Source organism: Mustela nigripes, chromosome 1, assembly GCF_022355385.1.
Source record: "Mustela nigripes isolate SB6536 chromosome 1, MUSNIG.SB6536, whole genome shotgun sequence".
Classification (NCBI taxonomy): domain Eukaryota; kingdom Metazoa; phylum Chordata; class Mammalia; order Carnivora; family Mustelidae; genus Mustela; species Mustela nigripes.
Genome location: NC_081557.1, coordinates 92,788,808 through 92,811,038, shown reverse-complemented (window position 1 = coordinate 92,811,038; position 22,231 = coordinate 92,788,808).

Below are 22,231 nucleotides of genomic sequence, written 5' to 3'. Positions count from 1 at the left end.
CACAGGTCCTCATAGTTACACAACTGCATGAGAGGCAGAAGTATGAGAAACAACAGCAACTTCACTCCTCCCAGGGCCTGGCTATGGCATCATCCCTACTCTGGCAAACTCTGCAGAAGCAGCATACAGGGGACAAGGACTGTCCAGGGAGTCAATCACATGGTGGAAGTGGGAGGGGGTCTTGTAGAGAAAGTGGCATCTCCAGGAAGGACACAGATGGGAAAGTTAATCAATCACTGGGGCCAATACATTTGCCCTAATAATTCCAGCGATGGTGGCTCAGGTCAGGCTGTAAGGGGAAAGGCTCCTGGACCATAGCCTCATTCCATGCACCCAGCTCCCTCCCACCTTAAGCCCCCCACCCCACCACCACCACATCCAGCTCTGGACCAGTGGCCTGGGGAACACTGTAGCTGTGAAGATGCTTCCTTTTCACTTGCTGTCTCCCCTCCCCCATCCTTCTGCGGTTCCAGGTCTCCCTCTTACTCCACTCCATTCCGAGTGCTCTCTACTCATCCCCAGCTAGAAGCACTCAGAAAAGGCTCTGATAAACTCATTCACACCTCTATGTTGCTTTGCAAAGAACAAACACATTAAATGAAAGGTGTAACATTCAAACGATGGACTCTTGGCTACCAGGACATGGGTATGGGAAGTATTTCTGGTTCAGAAAGCAAGACATGATGTTTCCAACTTCCTAGGGTCCCATAGTAGGTGATGGCTTCCTGTGAGTCCCAGGAGGCTACACTCCTGGAGCTGAGAATCTCACCGAATGACAGCAAAAGGATGGCCGTGTTCCCTTTTTCCCCTACTTCCAAGGTGATTTGGGGGCAGTGCCCACACTCAAAGATAGATATCCCTGACAGATGCCATTCCTGCAGAATCACACATTCACTGTGTGACCCTGGGAAGGCCTCTACCCCTCCTTGGTTCATTCTGTCATCTGTTAGAAAAAGGGCTCCTGAATCCACCTTCTCACGGACACTCTGGTCACATGATCTCTGGGTCACAGCGGACACTTGCTTCTTGGTAGGAAAGGTTGTCTTCTTCATCTCGCATCCCTCTCTCTCTAGTGACCTGCATCCCCACCCTCATCAGGAAAAGTGGATTCAGAAGATACATGACTGTTTTCTTTGCAGGCACTCAGGAGATGACCGGAGGGACAAGATCCTGGTAGTAGGAAAAGAATCTCTCTAATTGGGTTAATTAGGTATTTTTCTCCTGGTCTAGGATGAAGAGAAGGGAAAGGCAGGCCCAGAGGTTGAACCTGATAGCCAGACCAAATGAGGTCCTAACCTGAACGAGCGTCTAGTCCTGAGTCTACTCCAGGGCAAGATACAAAGACAAAGAGAGGCCAGGACCACGCTTTCCTTCCTCTCTAGACTGGACTATACTGAACCGTTTCTGTTGAAAACTAGAGATGGGCTTGCCAGGAGAGCCGGCAATGAGATTCAAGCTTCAGACAGGGGCCAGCCTTGCTAATTGCTAAGCCCCTTCTGGTTCTGGCACTCTGAGAATCAGTGCCCAGCCCAGGCCATCGGGGTCCCTGAAAAAGCTGTGGTGCCCACCTTGCCTGTTGCTTGGCAGAGCCCCTGCCAGCTGAGGGCCCAGTTTCCAAGGCTGAATGCCCATGTGGGTCACGGTCAGCCTCACCGCCCCCCACCACCACTCCCACCCACTGTGCCTGCACTTACAGATCCCTCTTTATGGACACAGGAGAGGAAAGCGGACTGGGGAAACAGCCATTTCTATGCTAACTGCCCACATGTGGCCCAAGGGTTGGAAAATGAAACTGCGAAACGGCTCAGAAATCAGCAAAGCTGGAGTTCCTGAGCCCTAAAAGCTAAGAAGAGCCCTGGCCACCTGGGTCTGACCTGGATTGGAGCCCTGGCCCTGGACATTGGGGACCTATCCAGCAGCAGGAAGGGCTGCTGGCCATGGAAACCAGCGGCCAGCGGGACTCCACTTAAAACACTGCCATGCCCTGAAGCAGGGAAGGCAGGTGCCCCCTCTGCCCAGTTTGGTCTGCACCCAGCTTGCTCTGTCCCCTTCCTTTTCAAAACCCACCCTCTGACGGAGGCAGGGATGGATGCCCCACGGAAAAAGCACAACCAGGACTCAGGAGATGGGTTCTCCCAGCTGTGCAGGTTCTCCCCACTCGGGGTCTCAGTTTCTCCACACAGGGTTAGCCTATGGGACCCCATGGGCTCTTCCCACACACATGCCCACCAAATGGGAGACTCATTCACAGGGAGGGGCATGTAAACCATAAGGCTGAAGCATTTCCTTTCCTAACTTAGGACAAAAACCTCCAGCGCAAGGAACGAAGAGACAATGATAGAGCTGTAAGGAGAAGATGCCAGTCCGCTCACCCTCTTGAAACAGAGGAAATAGGTCAAAGATGTCCTCTGACAAGAATGAAAGGTGTGGGGGCACCTGGGTGGCTCAGTCAGTGAAGCGTCTGCCTTCAGCTCAGGTCATGATCTCAAGGTCCTGGGATCGAGCCCTACATCAGGCTCCCTGCTCAGCCGGGAGTCTGCCTCTCCCTCTCCTTCTGCCCCTTACCCCTGTTCGTGCTCTCTCTCACTCACTCTCTCTCTCAAATAAATAAATAAAATCTGGAAAAAAAAAATGAACCTACTATTTGGCTGAGTCTCTCTCAAAAATAGGGAGGAAGGAGATGGCCTTTGGCCTAAGACTCAACCCTCTTGTGAACAGCTCCAGAAATGGACAAAGCAAGTGTCCCCACATGCCTTCCTGCCACTCACCCACCATCAGTCTTGTCGTCTGAGGGTCTAGTGGGGGACAAAGGGGCTGGCTGTTTCGTGCCAATGCCCTGGCCTTCAGTGGGGGCATGGTCAGAGAGGTTCAGGCAAATCACACTTCGTGTGCAAGGCATACTAGATTAAATAAACACTAAGGACTGTCTTCCAGGCTGGATGTCTAAAAAACAGTATATGCAACCCAGGGGAGAGGAAGGGGCATAACCGGGTAGAAACACCGCCTATCCATTGGTTTGGCGGTTAAGGAGAAAGAGGCTGATCCGATGCTGTCTGGCCGGGCCCCCTGGTGGCCCTGCCCAGCCACTGCAAGTGGTTCACAGACGGTCCCCTCTCCATCTCCTTGTCTAGCACAACTCCTGGCCTTAATGAATGATTTCATTATACAATTACAGACCCCACATTTCATCCATACCCATTATCTCATTTAAATGTTATTGCATTTTCCTAATGAGAAAATTGAAGCTCCAAAAGGTTAAAAGAGTTAGCCAAGATCAGACATTTAATAATTGGACTTGAACCCAGATCTCCAGAGTCTACCTCTGGAACTCCTTCCTCGGTGTCAGAGCCGCCGGGCTGGGCAGGGCGGAGGGAGGCGAGCTTGCGAGCGGCTTCGCCAGCTCCCGCGTGGTGGGAGGGCAGCAGGGCCAGCGCTGATGGAGGCCCAAGGGCCCTCTGCATGGCGGGAGAGTCTTCCCGCAAAATGGAGCAGGCCGCCAGTATGCTCATTACCCAACCTTATTCCATTTCATAATAAATGGAGCCCCTGGAGGGCCAGGCATGATGGGGTGGGGTGAGATGGGGAGTGAAGACTATTACGGGATTTTAACCTTCGTCTTCTCTTTCCGGGCCTCTGGAACAGCTGTTCGACAAAATGGATCTGTGCAGACAATCATTTTTGCTGCATTACTTAATATACAGTTGCTCTCGGCAAGAGATATAATTGACTTGCTTAACTAATCAATCTTTCTATAAGCATAGCTGCTTTTTCCTCTCCCACTGGGGGAGGGAGGCCAGGGAAGGGGAAGGAAAAGAGAAATTGCAAGGAGCAACCTTTGGCATGAATTACAGAGCTCTACCACCCAGCTGAGGTCGCGCAGCCAGGAGGCAAAACTGCTGCAAAGCGTTGCCATCCCGTTTCCTTCCTGGCCCAGACGCGGCCGGCGGGGGCCTGGAGTAATGACTGCCCCACGTGAAACGGAGGCACACGTGCCAAAAAGCCATCCAAGCAGCGGGGGCCTGAGCCATTCAGAAATCATCTTCGTTGTTTCTGGAGTAGCTTGCTATATATTCAAAGACGAGAGTGTGTCTGAGGACCTGGGCCTTCACAACATTCAAATCAAATAATGAAGCCGTGGATAAAATCTCAGTTGGGCTGAGCAGGAAAATAGCCAGCCTCCCCGCGGCTCCCCTGCACCCTAGGCCCAGCTCAGCTTCCCCGTCATCTCCCTTCTTCTGGGGTACAGCAGCCTCACCCAGCAAACTCCTCCGAAGAGCGGGCCCAGACCGCCCTGCCCTGTGTCCAACATGCTCTGCGTCTGACTTCCCCTGGTCTCCAGTCCCAAGAGGAATGGCCAGCCCGCCTTGCTGTCTTCTATTCCCTGCACTCGGATCGCCAGCCCTCTGCACACCTGCACACACACACTCCCCTGGCTACCGATGAATTTGGGGCTATCATGCTAAACTGAGAGGAAACAGTCAGAGAAGGAGTCACAGAGCGGAGGGGCGAGTGAGTTACAATGATGATGGCATGGAAGCAGCCAGATGATGGAGGTGAAAACACCTCCCCCGGGGACCCACCCCCCAGCCCCTCCCAGCATACCAACCCTGACATCTTCATCTCGTCGTCTTCTTCTTTTTTTTTAAAAAGATTTCATTTATTTATTTGTCAGATAAAGAGAAAGAGCACGCAAAGGAAGGGGGAGCGGCAGGCAGAAGGAAGAGCAGATTCTCTGCCCAGCAAAGAACCCAATGTGGGACTCGATCCCAGGGCCCTGGGATCATGACCTGAGCCCAAAGTAGATGCTTCACTGACTGAGCCTCCCAGGTGCCCCATGTCCATCTATTCTTTAAGTCCTAACTCAAGTATGACCAAGTTCAGTGAGGTGGCCCGTTTCTGGTCTCTCACCCCCGTGCACCCAGACAGACCACCTATGAGTTACTGTGATTTGTCCACCGGCCCGTGTCCCCAGCTCCATGGGGGCTTTGGGAAAGCAGATTCTGACTTGAACATCTGCATTTTGTCAGTGGCTCTGCTTCACCAGAAGTCTAGTAGGCATTCAAAGTTGGATTAATACGGCATTACAAAATCAAATACTACGGTGTCTCCCTTCCAAGATAATGGGTTCCTGAATGGGAGCTCTCGTTCTAGAAAAGACACCCAGACCCATCTTCAGTCTCATTCAGCATTTCTCATCAAAGACATCATCAAAGGCATGGATGACATCTGATGATGTCAGATGTCATCTGATGACATGGATGATTACCTAATTTGCATATGACAAAATGTGAAGAAGTTAATAGCATGACAGAGAATCTATCTGAGAAGACTAGAACACAAGCCAAAACCATACTGAAGAAATCTAGGAGTGTTAAGCGTCAAGACCCGCATTTAGGTTCAAAGTATCAATTGGGCAAGTATGAGATAAAAGAGCTCTTGGCTTGGCAGAGACCCACAAGAAAAAGATCTTGGGGTCTGAGCTGACCACAAGTTCAATATGATGGGCAGCTGCTAAGAAAAGAAAGAAATCATAAAGTTGCACAATCCGACAGGAGGGATACTGACCTCTCTGTAAGTCTAGTCTGCTGGAGCCCATCTGGACCCCTGGGCTCTACTCTTACTAGCTCATTTTAAAAGGAGCAGAAGAGGGTGACTAGGATGCCAAGGAGTCTAGTACCAGTAATGACCTTGGGAGTGTCTCACCAAAACAAATGACAGCTGGTTTCAAACACGAGACAGGCTCTTTCTTGGAGGAGAGAGAAATCAAGGCCACCCAGCGGTGCAGAGGGTTAAAAAGGTGGGCTCTGGAGCCAGACCGGCCTGAGTTTAAATCCCAGCTTGGCCATTTGCCAGATGCCGGGCCCAGGGCAGGTTTCTTGACATCTTCGTACCGGTCTCTTCATCTACAACAGACATGATGGTGCTCAGCTTGTGGGCACAAGATGACCTAGGCAGAGATCTTCCAACAGAGAGAGGCACAAGGTAAACTCTCAGTGAATGGTGGCTATGATTATGCTGAGTTCACAAGACAGACCAGAATGCCAGTGTGGAAGTTACCAGAAGGCTTCTTTCAATGGCACAAGCACTTATACCAACCAGATCTGTTACTACATGGAATGGGAGGCCTGCGAGGTGGAACTGTCCACGAGGCTGGATGCTGCGGACGGGAACTCTGTGCCAAGCCAAAGCCTGCTCACAACTCCACATGAGGTCCCCTCAACTCTAAGGCCCTTGGAGACGCCAGGAATCTCCCATCCCTTATCTTTTTGGGGAGCTGAGCAGCTTTTTTCCTTGAATACAGAGAGGGCAAGAAGTGGAGCATCAGTGCAATTTCACACTCGGTAGAAAGAGGCTTCAAACACTCCTTGGCCCACAGCAGAGCCCCACGGCCCCTGCCTCTCCCGCTGGGACACACAGACTCTAGCAGAGTCTAGAAGGCAGGCCCAGGGAGGGAAGAGTGCTTTCCTGGTGAGCACCTGAGCCCCACAAAGAAGGCTCAGGTCTTGCTCCCCTCAAGACATTGGAACACCAGAAAAGGACATCTGCCCAGATTGGGGGAGCCAGAGGGTCTCAGAGGGAGGGACAGAAATGAAATTTAACTACAGGAGCCACCAAGCTCCCCTGGGAGCAGAGGCTTCACAGTCGGGTCCAAGGGTGACATTTCAGGAGGTCCAGGGAAAGGGCTCGCTTTCCCCTTGAGCCTCTGTTTCACAGACAGCCACCAGCATTATTTGAACAAAAAGGTGGCCTTGGTCTGGCCCGGGCCTCGGAGCCAAAGCATCAGTGGGAGGCAAGACTGAATTGCTGATCCAGCCCCCAGGGAGCAGGGGGCTACAGCCCAGGTCCCAGGGTAAATGCCTCTGATCCCGCTCTGCTTTGGGCCTCGGCTTGGAATTCACAATAATGACTTGACCACTTTCTCCCAAGGTGACCTTGAGCCAGGTGGTTTGAAGTCTCTGAGCCTACATTCCTATATCTACAAAATGAGGGTCTGCATGGGGTGGCCACAAATGTCCCTCCCTGTCCAAGCTCAGCTTGCCAGGAAACTTCCAAGTCTTCGGCTCTGAAGCAACCCACTGAGGTAGGCAGGCCAGATCCCATAGTCTGCAGAGCAGGAAGCCTTAAGAGGGATGAGCGACTCATCCAAAGTCCGAGCCAGGAGGCAGAAGAAAGGAGACCTCTGCCCAGGTCTGTGGCCCCCAGTTGCCCTCCTCAAACCACAGCCGGTACCCCACCTGCATGCTCCTACCCCAAACCCTGCATGTCTCCTCTCTGATAAGGGAACTGGGGTCTGGGGGCTCAGTGAGCTGGGTGGGGGGCAAGAAAGGAGACGGAGACGGCTGAAGGTCAGGGCCAGCCCCCCCCCAGAAGCTAGGAATCGATCCCCGCCCCCCAAGGATGACAGCTTCCTGGCTGGGCGAGAAGATCGATCGGGGGTTCATGCTGTGAGCACACCTCATCTTTCAGACACATTAGTCCTGAGCCTCTGTCTGCAAATGGATGTGATTTTTATGGCATTGTTTGTGGGACTGAATATTCAGATTGATTCTCTTTTCCCTTTCCCAGGGCTCTTCTGGGAAGGAACAGACAATCACCACCCACCCCCACTAGGGTGCGAAATTGCTCCTCTGCTCCCCCAGGCGGACTGAGGCCTGGGCTCCCTGCCCCCTGCAAGCCCCTCCCTCCTCGGGTCCCCAGTAATGCCATGGGCTGAGTCCCAGAGCCTCAGATGCCTCCCAGTCCTCACCCGCTTACTCCCTTGAAACCTAGAAGCCTGTGATTAGGAAAATAAGACAAAACAAATAAAACAAAACAAACAGAAGAAAACGCGGTCCCTGAGCCATTTCTGTTGGCTGGGTCATCTGGGGCTTCTGTTTCTCCAGTGCTCCACAGAGCGGCTTATCTCCTGGTAATCTCTGAGCAGGTGTCTTCCAACAGGCCCAGCTCCCTTTCCTTCATTCACTAACAGAGCAGTGACAAGCTTCTCCCTTCCCTGGGGCTCCTTCAGGCCATGTTTATAAAGGGGTACCATTCACACTCCTGGGGACCCGGCCCCCTGCTTCTCTTCAGTAGGAAACAGCATGCCACAAGAGAACCCCATTGTCATCCCAAACCACTGACCTCCCTTCTGGGGCTCAGAGAGAGCCTTCGAGGTCACCCAGTCCAAGTGTTGCTTCTAACTACCTAGACTAGACTCGTGCCTCCTCTCCCAAACCTTCATCCATGCCGTGTTAATACTCTCTTATGCACAACAAGGAAGGTTCTGGGGCCAAATATATTTTCCTCCTCTTACAGATTCCCAGAAAAACACCCAAAGTGTTTTGCAGCGAAATGGCATCTTTCACTGGGTTCAACCCAAGGTTCAAACTTTTTCAACTACGGATTTCTTTTTCCAGAGGATGATCATTGACATTTTGGAAATGGGATCCCATGGAACACAACCCTAGAAACGACGGGCTAACGTGACTTTCTGGGAGCCCTGTAAGCCCTGACAATTTAGGATCATATAATCCAAACCTCTACAGTCATCATTTTGTGGGGCCGAAGACATGTACCACCTCTCTGGGTCTCCAGAATAGGTCTCCATGGGTCTACTGCGCTCTGTCTGTCCTGAATCTCATACTTCTACTCACTGGTTCCTCCAGAAGCCCAGCTTCCATGGGCTCTTAACGGGTAGGGTTTAGTTCTAGCTCTGTTGCTTATAGCTATGGGGCCTGAGACAAGTTTTGGAAGTCCTCTGAGCCTTGGTGTGGCCAACTAAATTTTCTAAAACAGCTCCCAAGGGTCCCCTGCCTGACATACAAACCCTGCGTAATCCACCCGGCAGGCAGGTGTGGGGCCTCACTCATAGATTAGATTACTAATCATTTGACTCTGAATTAACCAAAAGGGAGTTTCTCTGGGGTGAGCCTGGCCTGGGAGCTGCCTTGTAAAATAAGGAGGCCAGAGCCTCACCTCCACTCTCTTGCTTATTTTTTTTTTTAGGACTGTCTCTGGGTATACCATGGGACTAAGGTGGGCTGAGAGGGATCACCCCGCAACCCATCATGTGAAGGGAAGAAATCTCTCCAGAGGAGATTAATGGATTTGACCCCCTGAAAGCCAAAAAGTCCTGCAAGTTTCCAACCTTCACCCACCAGGTCACTAGTCAGGTCCACTGAGTCAGCCAAGAATATATTCATGTAATAACAAGCACTTATTTTTTAAAAAATAAATAAATAAGCACATATTGTGAACCAACTGTATGTGGGCCCATGCTAGGTGCAGGGGATAAGGCAGCATCCATGCCCATGAGGAGTTCCCAGCGTGTGCAAACAGGTGGCGACAAGAAGATCCCCACCTAGCCTTGCACTGGGGTCCCATAGACTATTCAGCCGTGAGCAAAGCACAGAAGATGATCATCTTGTCCAGGAGGCCGTCAGATGCCTGGTTGTAAGATTTCAAGCCCTTTGATGACCACAGGTGCCCTACTAATTTTGAGGTAGTAAAACTCAGCTAAGGGACGATCGTGTTCTGAGTGGAGACAGAGAATGTAAATTGGGTGTATCTGCTGATACAGAGACCAGGACAGTCCAGGGGGAGAAAAATATTGGGAGTAGCCCTATGTGTCAGGCCTCTCGGTCTCCTGCCGCTCCTACCCCGGCAAACAAATAAGCAAATAGGTTAACTAATTGAAAAATAAGAAAAATAAGGGGCACCTGGGGGGCTCAGTCAGTTAGTTAAGTCACTGCCTTCGGATCAGGTCGTGATCCCAGGGTGCTGGGATCGAGCCCCGCATCGGGCTCCTTGCTCAGTAGGGAGCCTGCTTCTCCCTCTGCCTCTACCTGCCACTCTGCCTGCTTGTGCACACGCTCTCTCGTGCTCTCGCTCTCTCTGACAAATAAATAAATAAATAAATAAATAAATAAATAAATCAAATCTTTAAAAAAATAAGAGAAAGAAAAAGGGAAGACTTGTATAGAAGACTCAGAGAGCCATCCCGGCAAATTCACTCAACAAGGACAAAGTGATTACAGGTGCCTACACACGGTTCAGATGCTGGCCGTACCTCAGATGCTGGGCGTACAATCGGACAATGATTCTCCTTTTTTAGGGTCTTCAGGCTGGCGGAGAGAGGCAGACCGTAAACAGCAGACATGAGGGGGTTTTTGAATAAATAAATCAACGTAGTAGAATAAATCAATACGCAGAGGCAGGGAGGTTTTACCATTTTAAGTAAGTCATCCGTGTACTCCCGTTGAGAGGGGAGGTTTGAAACAAAGACCTGAAGGAAATGAGGGAATTGTGGCCCAGCAGATCCCTGGAGAGGAAGGGTTTTAGACCAGGGAACAGGTAGAGCAAAGACCCCAGGGCAGGACTCTGGAAGCAGCAAAGAGGTTGGCGTTGCTAGATCAGCCTAAGGTACAGTGAAGAGTCATAAAATATAAAGTTAAGGGGCCTGGACTGGGCTCAGGGTAGGGACTTCTTGGCTTTAATGCTGATGGTAATGGGGAGTCACTGCAAGGTTTTGAACTAGGGAGTGCCATGATCTTCCTTAGCTTTGAAGAAGGATCATTCTGATTTCTATAATGGGAGCAGAGCGGGTTAGAGCGGCATCAGGGAACCCTGTCCGGAGGCTCCTGGAGTGACTGAGATGTGGAACGGAGGGGGTTCCAATGAGGATGGGAGCAGCAGTGGCAGGGTGCAAAGTGGTCAGATTCCGTATATTTTTATAAAGTAGAGCTCAAAGTGTCTTACTTCCTGGCAGGTGTGTTGTTCCAAGCACCTAGAATATTGGAGCTGTCATCAGCTAAAACAGAGAGAGGCTATAGTTAGAGCAGACGTGGGATATGAGGGAGAGGATTTCAGGAATTCTGTTCGGGGCTTGTTGAATCTGAGAAGTCCACCAGAATTCAAGCAAACGTCGGGGAGACTCTGTACTTTGAAACAGGTCAGAGTAGGCTCACGGAGGCTATGTATATATAGGTTTCAAGTTTAGGAAAAAAGCAAACCTTGGAGTTATCAATATATAGCCAATATTTCAAGATCACGAAGGCAACCAGTATATTAAGAAAGGACCAAGGAGAGCTCCCTGGGCACCCAGGAAGCCCAACATCAGGGGGGACCTCGGAGAAGAGACGAAAAAGCAAAGGGGTCTAGAAAGAATCCTTGGAGAGAGAGGAGGGGAAGAACCAAGACACTGTCATGTGTGGGAGCCCAAAGGGAGGGCGCGACCACCGGAATCAAAGGGCTGCCGACAGGTCAGACCAAATAGAGGCTGAACAGTGGCCACGGGACTTAGCAACAAGGGGGCTCTTGTTGACCTCCGCAAGAGCAGTGGCTGTGCGCTGGGGCCTTCCTGGGTGGGGCCAACTGTTCTGAGAAGCTTTGCTGCGGTAAGAGTGTAGATATGAACAGCAGCTTGGAAGACAGGTGGGATCCAGAGATTTTCTCCACACCAGAGAACAGCGTGTGAACAAGCCAATGGGAATGGTCCCATAGAGAGTTAAAAATCAGTGACATCTAAGAGAGGAAAAGCGTGCTGGAGGGGAGAGGGAAAGGGATTCTGGTGCCTTACACAGTAGCATGTGGAAAGGTCGAGGGGGCAGATGCCCATGTGGGGACAGTTGCAGCCCTAGAAGTGTGTGGAAGAGCTCTTTCGGTAGCTTCTGTTTTCTCAGTGACGGTGGCAGCGCATCCACTGGGGGGGAGGATACCCTCTGCAAAGATGCAGATGCGCGGCTCAAGATGAGGGAGCAAATTGCCGGAGCCTCAGCCCGGCTCACTGCAGACTTTGCTCTTAACCCAAGGTGCACATGGAAGGCGGGAGCTGGGTGGGGAGTAGTACCCAAAGGGGAGAAGGGCCCTTTCCCTACCTTCCATCAGCAACTGAGGGGCCCAGAGGAGAGGGCTGGCCTCCTCGCCTTGAAGGCCCACAAATGAACACGTGCACCGGGGAGTTGCTCAGGGGCTCCCCACACCTGCCGGGCCCCCCTTCCTGGGCTCTGACTATATCTTGCACGTATATTCATTAAAGACAGTACTTTCACGGTCTATTAGAACAAGTATGAGGTACCTCACGCAGCCCTCCGTCAGGTCAGCCAGATTCAGGACACCTACAAGCATTTCTGCATTAGTTTCCTATCACTGCTCTGGTGAGTTTCTACACACCTCATAGCCAGAAACAACACAGACTTGCTGTCTTACAGTTCTGGAGGTCAAACGTCTGAAAGAAGTGTCATCGGCTAGAACGGACAGGTTGCCAGGGTCTAGGGAACAAGCGGGAAACCAGCCTGGATCTTGCCTTTTCCAGCTACTAGGGGCCTCCTGCATTCCTTGCCCTGGGGCCCCCAGTGCAGGCTGAGCGCTTTCCACATGGCACCAAGCGGACCTCTTCTCCCTCCTGCTCCCACCTCTGAGGCCTCTGTGATTACGCTGGGCCCATCTGGATAATTCAGCTTACTCCCCCTTCTCAAGGTCAGCTGGTTAATTTGCTACCCACAGGGTTCAGGGACTAGAACTTGGCAGGGGGCGGGGTGTGGCACTGTGTCTACCACAGTGGGTCTGGGTTTCTAGGGCAGAGTCTGCCCAAGCCACGTCTCTGAAACACTGGCCTACACATCCGTGTCTTCATTCATTCATTCATTCATTCTCTCGCTCATGCATTCATTCAGGAATAGGGGCCTTGGGAACCAGCCCTGGTCTGGGAGTGGTTCTCCTGCCTCCCCCGCAATGTTTACTTCATTAGTGGGTGCGTTCTGTGGCCCAGAAATCCCGCAGAAGTCTGACATGGAAAATGATTTTGCATCTAATCCAACACTACTTGTGTGCTTTGGGAGGGTGTGGGGGGCTCAGGAGGGTGCGAGCTGGGGGGAGGGGGGTGACATCCCCACCATTTCCTCAACATCCCTTGTCCACTCCTTCCCTCCTCGTCTAGCGTGGAACAGACGGAAGGGGTGAACCCCGCTGGGTGCTGAGGTTTTTCCTGATGAACTTGGTTAGCAGGGCACGTAAATCATTCCGATTACTCCGGAAACACCCCATTAGGTTTCCCAGCGAGGGTTGCTGAGGAAAAGGGCGCGGAGAGATCGAGATGGGGCTGAGAAAGACAAACTGTGACCAGGCCGGCACAGATGCTGCTCCCACAGCATCCTCTGCCTTTTGTTTCCAGCAAGGAGGCAGGGGAAGGAGCCAAGGGCAAGACACAATAAACAGGTAGTGTCAGGTCCTGCCATTAGAAATGCAAAATTCATTAGAAAAACATTGATTGCAAAGAACTGATTTAGTAGTGATTTGATTGTCAGGCATACAGTACATCCAAGGAAAATTTTCATTATGATTCAGAATTCGTTAAAAAGAAGACAAGACAGGCAGGCGGGGGACAAGGATGTGCGGCTGCAGCTGCCGGCTATTTGGGACCCAAGCCTGACCTGGGAGCTGCCCCCCAAGAGGGCCATATCTATTGGGTTGACAAGGAGCTCGTGGTTTTGCCTGACACCTCCTGGGGCAATACTCTGTTCACTCTACGGAGGGGCATGACCTGTCTCGTGGGGTCCGTGGCACCCGGTTGCAGTCACCTCCCCGTTTAGGGACACCACACTCCAGCCCAGGAACCCTTCTGCTGCCCACCACCCCTTGCTCTCTCATCCTCTGCCGTGAGGTCATAGAGCTGACTTTGGGCCAGACAAGAACAGGGACTGCCAGGTACCAAGGACGCCCAGCCATGTGCGTCCAGCTTCCCGGTCCCCGGAGAGCTCTGCTGTGTCTCCCTCCCCTGGGCCCTGCTCTCACCCAGGCCCTGCTTGTGCTTCTGAGGCTCCTCTCCTCTGCTGAGTCCCTCTGCAGCCCCCTTCTGGCCTCCCTGCTCTCTGCCAAGTCCCTGGAAAAGCCACCACCTCGCTGTTTAGCATCCCGGGGATAATCCTTTTAGCTTCTGGCCTTGACTTCACCGTCCTCACCAACACAGATTCTCCGGGAAAACCTTGACTTCCCTCTGCCCCATCTCTTCAGTCCCTCCAAGAAGCGGGTCTCCTCAGCTGATTCCAAAGATGGCTTTCCATCTGCTAAAACCACTTGGACGTCAGCCCGGTTCTTACCTGTCCCTGCTGACTCTGGGCTCCCTCTCTTCTCTCCCTCACCGAACACCCACCCCTAGCTTTACGGGGACCAAGGGGCCAAGGGTAGTGTCTCCTCCATCACTCAGGTTGAACATCATCTTCCTTTCTGAGGTTGCTTGACCTCCTGCCCTCGATTCTCCTCCGTGAAATGAGCATTATCATAGCAATGTGCCTGCCTACTTCCGAGAAGCAAACAGAACCACACACTGTGAAAGTGCTTTGCACACTGAAAGGGCTTCTTCTTTGTAAATTATTTTATTTCTCCAAGTCAGGGATTCACCATACAATTTGCATTTTGAAGTCTGCCCTCCATGATGAGCATTAAATATTTAGGAAACACTTTCAGCCAGTGATTCCCAGCCCTAGGTGAGGAACAGTGGCTTCATCAGTCTGGGTTAAAGACGCAGCAGCAACCTGTTCTTGAAAGGCTCCCAGGAACCAGTGGAACCTTGCAGCCTATTGAGAGTCAGTGATTTGTACTTGACATTCTCCCAGAGCCATCATCTACCCATCCGCTGGCCCTGCCTCCCGCCTCCATCCACTCTCCTGCTCCATCTCCCCATCCAAAGCGGGCCTGTGGAAAGAGATTTGTAAGGGAGATGGAGAGTCCCGTGTGGAAGGTGGACGGGAGACGCGAGGGGGTGAAAATCACCCTTCTGGAGTTTTACCACCCAGGGGAGCTCACCGTGACAGGCAAGCCCAGCTTCCCTCTGCTAAAAGCAGCACAGCCGCAGTGAGACACCAAACTACTGCCCTGCTTCCTGTTTCCTCTCTCAGATGCCTCCCTTGCTCCCCAGAGCCCCGGCTCTGCCTCCTGCTGAAGTTCCCATCGGACTCCGGCGTTGGCTTCCTTCAGCATCCGTGTCCCAGCCCCGACCTCTGAGAATAGGTAAGTTAACCTAGTCCATCGAGTCTAAGACATCAATTCTAAAATGTGCCATCCCATTATGTATCGCGAAGAAAGAAAAGCACGCTGCCAGATACACTAGGGTACGCCGTCCACGGTGAGAGCCATTCTGACTTCAGAGCCGTTCCAGTATGAGCAAATGTAGAACTGATGAAATACAAGACTTCATCCACTGGCCCCAGCTCTGATTCCTGGCCATGCACTTGATGTTCCTCACTTGCTTCTCTGGGGCTGCCGGACCTCGGGCCTCTGGTCTCCTCTTACTCTCCAGTGCCTGACTCTGCTCACAAAAGCATAACAGTCCTGTTCCCAATCCATCAGTCATCTCCCATGCTAAAGAGCTGGTCCACGGAGAGCCATGGAAGCAGAGGCAACAGGAGAGACCTTCGCCCGAGCCCCCATTATAGCACCCTTCGCCCTACCAAGGTGAGCAAATAGGCCTCACCCCATTGTGGCACGAATGGGCTAAATGCCGAGTGCTGGGCCGCATGCGGGGGGCACAAGGTCGACTAAGACCTGCTCCCCGGCCTCAAGCATCTTGTCTCAGGCTAGACAACCACCAACTGTAACATGTGTAAAACGACTCTACAAAGGGCATATGTGATCTAAGTGGGAGGGTGTTCCTAACTAAGTTGGAGGTTGGGTTGAAAGTCACAGGAGGCTTCATGGAGGAAGAGACAAGGAGCCAGGTCTAGAAGAATGCAAAGGAAATTAATAAGCCAAGAACAGGGGAAAGGTATTCCAGGCAGAAGGAAAAGTGAACCAAGAACCCGAATATAAAAGGTCAAAGCATATTTAGGAGCTGCTGTGGTCCTGGGTAGGCTGTTGTGAAGGTAGGTGTGGGGATGGGGAAGCAGAGGTGGCAAGGGATAAAATGGAACCTGGCTGTGACAATCCTAAATCTAAATGGAAAGCTAAAGAGTTTGGCTCTTTAGCAATGGACCATTGCTAGCTAAAGACTTAGCAACAGGGAGTCATGGAAGGTGTCGGAGCAGGAGTGTGGCATGCCTTCTGTGCGTGCTTGCAGCATACTTGTTGGCTGAGGACTTCTGCTGAGTGAGCAGAGCTCAGTGATCTTCTGACCCCTGGTCCTTGCCCACTATCATGTTGTTTTGTAGGCTCTGCCCCTGCCACTGCCTCTAGCAGGGCTGAAATTCCAAGAATGGCATAAACGGCCAACTCAGAGGGCTTGGTTTGGAGGAAATCCTCAGAAGCATTTACTGAGATCATTAGCCCTGACCCGGGGTTGTAGTAGCAGAATCTACTCCCTGCGGCTCATGGGGTTGAAACAGAGAAAAATCTCGTCGGGACCATTTGGGAAGAGCCAGGGTCTCCTGAGCTGAGAGAGGGTTTGCGGAGAGAAAATCAACCATAAGCTCCTGGTCACCAAATGTCACATCAATCAGTCCTCTAAGGGGCAAAGGCATTGGCTTGAAGGGCTGAGGTATGTGCGGAGAGCTGATTCTATCCATAATCTTAAATGATGATTCTTGGGCATCATGAGAAAAGCCAGTGATCCCTTCGAAGAGTGAAATTTGCTGAAAGGACAGCCAGAAGTGCTGTAATGAGTACAGCCATTAATTTTATCAGACGCTGCAGGAATAGTCGCCATGGTGATTCCGGCTTTCCCTCCAGGGTTGGGCTGCTCCAAGTGACCAAAGAAGGGACCCCAATCTACAGTGTCCTGTGATTTAGAGATAATGTCAGTGAGATGGGATTTCAGAGTCTTTTCTTTAGGGTGCTGGTAACAACTTTGCCTCCTTCCATGTGTGCTTACGCCATGCTCCCTCTGGGCTGTCATTTTCAGCCAGCAAGTGAGGGCTAGGAAAATACATGCCCCGGAGGTTGTTATGAATAAGGTTTGGAATTAATATACCCATCGCTTCCGTTCATACTGCGTGTTCAGAATTCAGTCACATGACCCATGTTCATGCAAGGGGTGATGGGAATGTGGTCCCTGTCTGCAAAGGGACTAGCCCTGGACAGCTCTACACTGTGCAAGGTAAATATGAATGTTTGGTGGGCTGCGAGCCATCCGTTTCCCCTGTTTGCTTTTGCCTGATGCAAATGAGGGAAAGAGCACTGGACTAGAGTCCAAGAGTAAATGTATGATCGACAACAAGTCCCTTTTCCTCCTGGAGCATCAGTGTTTTCATCCCTAACGTGGAGGGTTGGACTTTAAAGCTTCCGGGGGCTTGAACACTGAAGTTGAGGCTGTCCTATGAGAAAGGCTCAGTTAGCCAAGCCAATGGAAAGTTCCACCCAGTGAGCCACCCTCCTGGGCATGGAGTCACACTGCTTTGGAAAAATTGTACCAGGTCACAGTCTCACTCTCAGCCTGACATCACACAAATGGGACCCCAGAGAGGCTGGAAATTGAATGGTCCCCACAGGAGAGGAAACATTAAAGGTTACATGATTTGAGCCTGCACGGGGGTCCAAGCGACATTTCCTTGAGTGGAAAGACGCAGGCTCCTGGTCGAGTGACCGAGGAAGCAGACGGCACCAGAAGCTGGGCTGCCCCCAGGGACCACGAGGACTGAGCAGAAGGGCTCATGCTGCCCGAGTCACAAAGGTGAGCACGCTGCCCGCAGGTGGGAAATGCCAGAGCACTCCATAAGTACACGCATGTGACCACAAACACATACAGCATTTACATGGACAGACACCAAGGTCAGGTGCAGACCAGAAATGCCCAATATGGATGTGCACATAAAGGGATACACACAGCTGGTATACACCTGCCCAGGCAAACAAGAGGAGACTTTTACACACATAGCTACCCACGAGTGAGTATACACACTCAGACACACGCAGACATGCAGAACCCGGGGTAGATTCATAATTAGGTGTGTGTAAATGCATACAGAAGCTCATCGGCACGCATAAGCATTCACGTGCATATCCCCATAGCTTCCCGCAGATGGAAACACACCCAGGGACACTAACGCCACTGCCCATAGGTGCCTAGCACCACAGGTACATACACAGACACACACAGAGTCCACACACAGAAAGAGCTCACCGTTCAGCTTCTAACCACACAGCCACACACACATAGGAGGCTGGGAGTTTGTCTCTGACCCTGGTCAGGTATGTTGACTCTGGGCAAGTCACTGCCTCTCTTCAGGCATTAGAAACCTCATCGGTTTCTAAAGGTTAGATTGGGGGGGGTGCATGGGGAGATCTCTAGATGTCAGTTCCAAACGGGCTCCAGACACTTCTAATTCTATCAGAAGGCATGGACCCTGTCCACGGGGTGCCTCCAGCCTACTGAGAAGTAGGTAAGCACAGCCCAGCGATGCCAGAGAGGCACGGAGAGCTCCCAGGGTGTGCGTCACTAGGGAGCGCATCTGTACAGAGTTAGGGTTTGAGGAGATCAAGTTAAACGGTGGCACCAGAGCTTCCTTTAGAGGTGACTTGGCTTCCTCCATTGACAACTCAGAGGTGAAGCCGGAGGCATCCAGCCCTTCCAGGGGCCCTGCTAACGTAGCCTGCAGAGGGCGGGCTTTAAGGGGCCTCAGGAAGGAGAGGGTGTGGTGACAGGGCTTTTTCCCAGGACGTGGGACAACTGGGAATAGGCAAACCTGTCCAAAAGTCCTCTGGAAGGCTGAAAGCCAGCACCAGGACACCCAGACCTGCAGTGAGCTGGAAGAGATGACCATAGGGACAGGCCGGATGCCAGCCACTCACCAGCGCTCAGCCCACAGCAGCCCTCTGGCTTAAGTAGTTCCATAAAGTGGCCTCTGAGCAGACCCGTGTACTCTGTCTTCTACTGTCAAATGACTCAGGACAACGCTGGCCAGCATCCAGGAGGTGCATGCCCACGTGGGAAGACCTGAGTTTGTGTGTGTCCCCATGTGAGTGTATGTGTTCGTTGGGCGTCTGTGCACGTGTCCAATGATGAAAACATCACATGAGGAACCATTCACAAGTATGTCCTCATCCGACTGATCCTGCTTCTGTAATGCACAACTGAATATGTACATCGTCTGTGTGTAAAAGTATTTGTGTGTTTTCACCCATTCACCCCATTCACTGGTACCCCCGAGGTATCCATCCTCGAGGGAAAACCATTTCTTGTGTTCCCGCTCTGACTCATACACTGGGAAGTTCTGTCCGCCAGGGAAGAGTGGGGAAAAAACTCTGTTCTGTTCCTCATCTGCCTCCCTTCCCTGACCCATTTGTCTCCTTACTTAATGGAAGACAGGGAGAAGGCAGGGGCACGGAGCCTGCATGGCCCAGGCTGGTCAGAACATCCTCATCTGGCCTCCTTGGAGCCTCTGCTCAGAAGAGCAGGCTAGCCTGCAGGTCTCTGGGCTCGTGGCTGGGGACTCAGCAGCCTCCATGCAGGAGAGAAGGGGAAGAAGCCCTGGTGGGCCTCGTTTCTTCAAGCCAACTCTGCTGGCAATAAAGCTAGTATTTCATTATATGTTGCTAATACGTGGCTGATTACGCACACCCACCCCCAGTTTCAGAAATGTGGAAATACGTGTCTTTAAAAACAGATGAAATACAGGAAAATTTTGGTCACTGTCTACCTTTTGTGTGTGTTCCACCTGACTCAGAAACTGGTGGGAAGAGGGGTGCAATTAATTATCACCACCAAATCTCTAGATGTTTGCCCGTCTCTGCACACGTGGGTATCCGTGTACACACAACCACGATAGCTGGACTGGGGAGCCTGCCCATCTGGGGCTCCCCGCTGCGTCTGCTGCTCACTGAGGACCTGCACTTACCCGTGTGAATCACCGAGGATAGAACACCTGCACGGAGAGGTATTTTGGGGTAGAGATGAGTGATTTCGGGGGTTCCTGCATTTGTTGGAATCGTCCTGATTCCCAGGACCACCAGCTATCCACCAGGAGGCACATGAGGACCACAGCCTGTCTTTCTCGTTTCTTCACTCTCCTTGCTCTGGCTTCTCCCTCTCCAGGAGGAGGTCACCCAGAGGCACCCCCGCGCTTGCGGAGACAGGCCCCGCCTCGCCTGTCTGGGAACAACAGGCTCAAAGCAATCTAGCAATTAGTAATAATCGTGTCTCTCTGACAAGCCATTATTTCAGCAGGACAAAGAAGGAGCTCAGGGGGTTACAAGGGCCAGGAATAAGAAGGGTGGGGGGACTGCTCCCTCACTTCTCCGGATCGGGCAGGGGTTTGGGGCTCCTTACAGGAGAGAAGACTCCATGCTGTAAGGGCACCTGGTCTCCTCCTCAACACCCCCCACATCTACCTCCTCTGCTGTACCCTATCTCTCCCTAGCCCCTGAGAGCCAGGCAGCTCTCATTTCTAGCCTTACTACTGGAATGGAACGGATCAGGCACAAAGGAACTCAGAGCAGCCCATGGCGCAGGGCAGGGATACAGGAATGGCTGACAGGAAGACATAGGTTGGCCAGTCCCCTGCCCTTGGACTCAACAAGACACACGTTTTACAGAACTGAGCAGGTGTGGAGCTGCCTTAGAGAGCGAGCTCCTGGAGGACATGCCTTGGCGTCCAGCCCAGCCCTGGATCTCACCGAGGTTTCCTGAGGATTCCTAATCCCTCCGGGATTCATGGAGGTGGCTTGAGCACAAGGCATGTTGACAAAGGGACGCAAAGGTCCAGAAGATAGGGTACCTTCTCTGGAGGAGCTCAAAGCAAGCAGGAAGGACAGGAAATCTCCACAAATGACTCCAATACAGAGCACCATGGAAAAGCGTCATGGAGAGAGAAGCCAACAAGTGTCATGGAGGATGAGAAGCCACTTGCCTAGGAAAATCCAGAAATGCTTTGGGGAGAGAGAACGTGCAAGCTGAATCATTCAGAATGGAGGAATACAGGAATCCGAAAGGAGAAGAGGGGTACTAAGGTGTTTGGGGACATTATGCATTTGAAGGAAGAGAAGGAGAGGGTAGGAGATTTCAATGACATCAATAAAAACTCCCTGTCCACTTCCAGCATCTTCTCCTTGGCCCAGACACAGCCGCTCTGCTCATTACTGACGAAGCCCAGGACTCTTTACCTCTCCAGCCTCCAGTCTTCCCGGAATCACTAAAACACAGAGGTGATCCGATCTGCCCTCCACAACAGACAGCCATTACGATATGGAAGGAGACAGGTCTTTGGTCCTGGCCCAAATGCAGGGCAGGTTAAGAATCGATGAGAAGATAGTAAAAGGAAAGGAAAAAAATAATACTTTGCATCTGGATAATACAGCTTTTCAGAGTACTGTTATACACATTATGTCACGTTGGCAAAAAAGGCAGCATCGACCACATTGCAAAGACAATACCCAGACTCGGGGAGGGCGGGGGTGGGGGGAACTGGTCAGCCAAGATTCCACAGCCAGCCCAGGCTCTATCTGCGGCCACGCCACGACGCCTGGAAGGGCATGTGGGCACCCACTTTGAGCCCACTCCAGAGGAAGCCGGTGAAAGCTCCGAGGATTCATCACTCTCTATGGTGTACCAGTTACACAGAAAAATGGGAGGGGGGCAGATGTCCGGCAAAGCCCATGGCCAGACTTCTCTGTCAGCAGTCCCTTCAGGAACTGCCAAGCATGTGACCCTGGCACAGTGTCAAGCCGTGTGCCCACCCGGGACACAGCAACCCTAAAGATGCTCCTCAAAACTGGCAGGTGAGCCCAGGGGCCCCCAGAGTGAATCTGAGGCTCCCATGGTCTGGCCCAACCCCATCTTCCGCCCATTCCTGACAATGTCTTTCCTTCTGCAGCACCAGACTGCCCACCATTCATCCACCAAATTCACCTGCACTCCCTGCCTCTGAACAGGGCACTTGGCCCAGCCGGCCAGGTGGTGGGTGACTAGTGCTTGTCTCCTTCTCCCCCCAGTGGGCTATGATAATCACAGGGCAGCCCACCTTTATCTCTCTATCCCCCCACTACTTGACACACTCACATGCACACACACACACACACACACACACACACACACAGTAGGCACTCAGTTCATATTTATTGCATGTTATGTCATTAGAAGTTTACAGAAACTCTCATCAGTGCTGTTGCTGAGCCCTACCCAGTGGGCTAGGAGGGTCGAGGGGGAAAGCTGGCTGCTGGGACGTGTTCCTGAGCCGCACACAGTTCTAGCTATCTGGGCACAGTGGAGCATGGTTGGAGACATGTGCCGCGGCCTGCTGGGCATGGAGAGTGGGGCAGGAATGACCCACCTGGGAAACCCCCATTAGCACCTCCTCTCTGAATCAGGCCTGCCCAGGGAAAGAAAGAC